Below are 5,000 nucleotides of genomic sequence, written 5' to 3'. Positions count from 1 at the left end.
GCTGAGAAGGGACGTGGTCGACCTCGATAGCGGGGCTACCGCATGCGATGGGAAAAAAAAAAAAAAAAAAAAAAAAAAAAATTTTCATCGGGCTTACCCGCGGCTGAGAAGGGACGTGGTCGACCTCGATAGCGGGGCTACCGCATGCGATGGGAAAAAAAAAAAAAAAAAAAAAAAAAAAAATTTTCATCGGGCTTACCCGCGGCTGTGAAGGGACGTGGTCGTCCTCGATAGCGGGGCTACCGCATGCGATGGGAAAATTTTTTTTTTTTTTCATCGGGCTTACCCGCGGCTGAGAAGGGACGTGGTCGACCTGATAGCGGTGCTACCGCATGCAATGGGGAAAAAAAAATCTTTTTTCAGCGGGCTTACCCGCGGCTGAGAAGGTACCGCGGGTATCAGTGTACGTGGTCGACCCGATAGCGGGCTACCGCGGGTAAAGGGACGTGGACGGCCGTGCTAGCGGGCTACCGCGGGTATCATCGTACGTGGTCGACCCGATAGCGAGCTACCGCGGGTAAAGGGACGTGGACGGCCGTGCTAGCGGGCTACCGCGGGTATCATCGTACGTGGTCGACCCGATAGCGGGCTACCGCGGGTAAAGGGACGTGGACGGCCGTGCTAGCGGGCTACCGCGGGTATCATCGTACGTGGTCGACCCGATAGCGAGCTACCGCGGGTAAAGGGACGTGGACGGCCGTGCTAGCGGGCTACCGCGGGTATCATCGTACGTGGTCGACCCGATAGCGGGCTACCGCGGGTAAAGGGACGTGGACGGCCGTGCTAGCGGGCTACCGCGGGTATCATCGTACGTGGTCGACCCGATAGCGAGCTACCGCGGGTAAAGGGACGTGGACGGCCGTGCTAGCGGGCTACCGCGGGTATCATCGTACGTGGTCGACCCGATAGCGAGCTACCGCGGGTAAAGGGACGTGGACGGCCGTGCTAGCGGGCTACCGTAAGAAGGGACGTGGTCGACCCGATAGCGGGCTACCGCAGGTAAAGGTACGTCGACGGCCTCGGTAGCGAGCTACCGCGGGTAAGAAGGGACGTGGTCGACCCGATAGCGGGCTATCGCAGGTAAAGGAACGTCGACGGCCTCGGTAGCCAGCTACCGCGGGTAAGGAGGGGACGTGGTCGACCCGATAGCGGGCCATCGCAGGCAAAGGAACGTCGACGGCCTCGGTAGCCAGCTACCGCGGGTAAGGAGGGGACGTGGTCGACCCGATAGCGGGCCATCGCAGGCAAAGGAACGTCGACGGCCTCGGTAGCCAGCTACCGCGGGTAAGGAGGGGACGTGGTCGACCCGATAGCGGGCCATCGCAGGCAAAGGAACGTCGACGGCCTCGGTAGCCAGCTACCGCGGGTAAGGAGGGGACGTGGTCGACCCGATAGCGGGCCATCGCAGGCAAAGGAACGTCGACGGCCTCGGTAGCCAGCTACCGCGGGTAAGGAGGGGACGTGGTCGACCTGATAGCGGGCTATCGCAGGTAAGGGAACGTCGACGGCCTCGGTAGCCAGCTACCGTGGGTAAGAAGGGACGTGGTCGACCTGACAGCGGGCTAGCGCGGGTATAAGTGTACGTGGACGGCCTGATAGCGGGCTACCACGGGCTTATGCGGGTCTTCACGTGCCTACGTAGACTTTAACCCGCGGTAGCCCGCAAAAGGCCGACCACATACCTTTACCTGCGGTAGAGACCCGTGATCGCCCGCTACCAGACAGGCCGACCACGTACCTACACGTATCGAGGAATAATGCCAGCCTGGGTCCTGACACGGCCTAAGTAACAGGCTTTAGGGTTAGGGTTAGGGTTAGGGTTAGGGTTAGGGTTAGGGTTAGGGTTAATTTAGGGTTAGGGTTAATTTAGGGTTAGGGTTAGGGTTAGGGTTAATTTAGGGTTAGGGTTAATTTAGGGTTAGGGTTAGGGTTAGGGTTAATTTAGGGTTAGGGTTAGGGTTAGGGTTAGGGTTAATTTAGGGTTAGGGTTAGGGTTAGGGTTAGGGTTAGGGTTAGGGTTAGGGTTAGGGTTAGGGTTAGGGTTAGGGTTAGGGTTAGGGTTAGGGTTAGGGTTAGGGTTAGGGTTAGGGTTAGGGTTAGGGTTAGGGTTAGGGACGGGCATCGTCAAGAGGCGGCTTAGGGTTAGGGTGTACGATGCCTGCCTGCCTTCGTTACGTTACGTTACATGAAATGTGATCGTTTCATCGAGAGACCTGCTGTACTATTCTTACGTGCGGCTTCCCGATGAAAAATTGTCAACCTGTAACACTTTTTGACTAGGCTATGGCTTTGGCCGGCCGCCGATGGTCGAGAGACCCGCGGTAACCTGTCCGCGTCTCACGTGCGACATCCCGATGAAAATTTCACCCACGTAAAAAATATTTACCGAGGGTATTGTTTGCCGGCCTGGATGGTCGAGAGACCCGCGGTAGCTCGCCTGCGTCTAACGTGCGGCTTCCCGATGAAAATTTCACCCTTCTAAAAAATTTTTTACCGAGGGTATAGTTTGACGGCCTCGATGTGTCGAGAGACCCACGGTAGCCTGTCCGCATCTTACGTGCGGCTTCCCGATGAACATTTCAGCCTTGTAAAATTTTTTTTACCGAGGGTACAGTTAGACGGCCTCGATGGTCGAGAGACCCGCAGGAGCCTGCCTGCGTCTAACGTACGGCTTCCCGATGAACATTTCAGCCTTGTAAATTTTTTTACCGAGGGTATAGTTAGACGGCCTCGATGTGTCGAGAGACCCGCGGTAGCCTGCCTCGTCTAACGTGCGGCTTCCCGATGAACATGTCACCCTTCTAAATTTTTTTTACCGAGGGTATAGTTTGACGGCCTCGATGTGTCGAGAGACCCACGGTAGCCTGCCTGCGTCTATCGTGCGGCTTCCCGATGAACATTTCAGCCTTGTAAATTTTTTTTTACCGAGGGTACAGTTAGACGGCCTCGATGGTCGAGAGACCCGCGGTAGCCTGCCTGCGTCTATCGTGCGGCTTCCCGATGAAAATTTCACCCTTGTAAAAATTTTTTACCGAGGGTATAGTTTGAAGGCCTCGATGGTCGAGAGACCCGCGGTAGCCTGTCCGCATCTTACGTGCGGCTTCCCGATGAACATTTCAGCCTTGTAAATTTTTTTTTACCGAGGGTACAGTTAGACGGCCTCGATGGTCGAGAGACCCGCAATAGCCTGCCTGCGTCTAACGTACGGCTTCCCGATGAACATTTCAGCCTTGTAAATTTTTTTTTACCGAGGGTACAGTTAGACGGCCTCGATGGTCGAGAGACCCGCAGTAGCCTGCCTGCGTCTAACGTACGGCTTCCCGATGAACATTTCAGCCTTGTAAAATTTTTTTTACCGCGGGTACAGTTAGACGGCTTCGATGGTCGAGAGACCCGCGGTAGCCTGCCTGCGTCTAACGTGCGGCTTCCCGATGAAAATTTCACCCTTCTAAAATTTTTTTACCGAGGGTATAGTTTGACGGCCTCGATGTGTCGAGAGACCCACGGTAGCCTGCCTGCGTCTATCGTGCGGCTTCCCGATGAACATTTCAGCCTTGTAAATTTTTTTTTACCGAGGGTACAGTTAGACGGCCTCGATGGTCGAGAGACCCGCAATAGCCTGCCTGCGTCTAACGTACGGCTTCCCGATGAACATTTCAGCCTTGTAAATTTTTTTTTACCGAGGGTACAGTTAGACGGCCTCGATGGTCGAGAGACCCGCAGTAGCCTGCCTGCGTCTAACGTACGGCTTCCCGATGAACATTTCAGCCTTGTAAAATTTTTTTTACCGCGGGTACAGTTAGACGGCTTCGATGGTCGAGAGACCCGCGGTAGCCTGCCTGCGTCTAACGTGCGGCTTCCCGATGAAAATTTCACCCTTCTAAAATTTTTTTACCGAGGGTATAGTTTGACGGCCTCGATGTGTCGAGAGACCCACGGTAGCCTGCCTGCGTCTATCGTGCGGCTTCCCGATGAACATTTCAGCCTTGTAAATTTTTTTTTACCGAGGGTACAGTCAGACGGCCTCGATGGTCGAGAGACCCGCAGTAGCTTGCCTGCGTCTAACGTACGGCTTCCCGATGAACATTTCAGCCTTGTAAATTTTTTTTTACCGAGGGTACAGTTAGACGGCCTCGATGGTCGAGAGACCCGCAATAGCCTGCCTGCGTCTAACGTACGGCTTCCCGATGAACATTTCAGCCTTGTAAATTTTTTTTTACCGAGGGTACAGTTAGACGGCCTCGATGGTCGAGAGACCCGCAGTAGCCTGCCTGCGTCTAACGTACGGCTTCCCGATGAACATTTCAGCCTTGTAAATTTTTTTTTACCGAGGGTACAGTTAGACGGCTTCGATGGTCGAGAGACCCGCGGTAGCCTGCCTCGTCTAACGTGCGGCTTCTTGATGAACATTTCAGCCTTGTAAATTTTTTGTTCCGAGGGTACAGTTAGACGGCCTCGATGGTCGAGAGACCCGCGGTAGCCTGCCTGCGTCTAACGTGCGGCTTCCCGATGAATATTTCACCCTCGTAAAATTTTTTTACCGAGGGTATAGTTTGAAGGCCTCGATGGTCGAGAGACCCGCGGTAGCCTGTCCGCATCTAACGTGCGGCTTACCGATGAAAATTTCACCCTCGTAAAATTTTTTTTACCGAGGGTATAGTTTGACGGCCTCGATGGTCGAGAGATCCGCGGTAGCCTGTCCGCGTCTAACGTGCGACACCGCGATGAAAATTTCACCCTCGTAAAAAATTTTTACCGAGGGTATAGTTTGAAGGCCTCGATGGTCGAGAGACCCGCGGTAGCCTGTCCGCATCTAACGTGCGGCTTACCGATGAAAATTTCACCCTCGTAAATTTTTTTTTACCGAGGGTATAGTTTGACGGCCTCGATGGTCGAGAGACCCGCGGTAGCCTGCCTGCGGTCTAACGTGCGGCTGCCCGATGAAAATTTCACCCTCGTAAAATTTTTTTACCGAGGGTATAGTTTGAAGGCCTCGATGG

Source organism: Mytilus trossulus, unplaced genomic scaffold (assembly GCF_036588685.1).
Source record: "Mytilus trossulus isolate FHL-02 unplaced genomic scaffold, PNRI_Mtr1.1.1.hap1 h1tg000434l__unscaffolded, whole genome shotgun sequence".
Lineage (NCBI taxonomy): Eukaryota > Metazoa > Mollusca > Bivalvia > Mytilida > Mytilidae > Mytilus > Mytilus trossulus.
Note: the sequence above shows the minus strand (reverse complement) of the source record.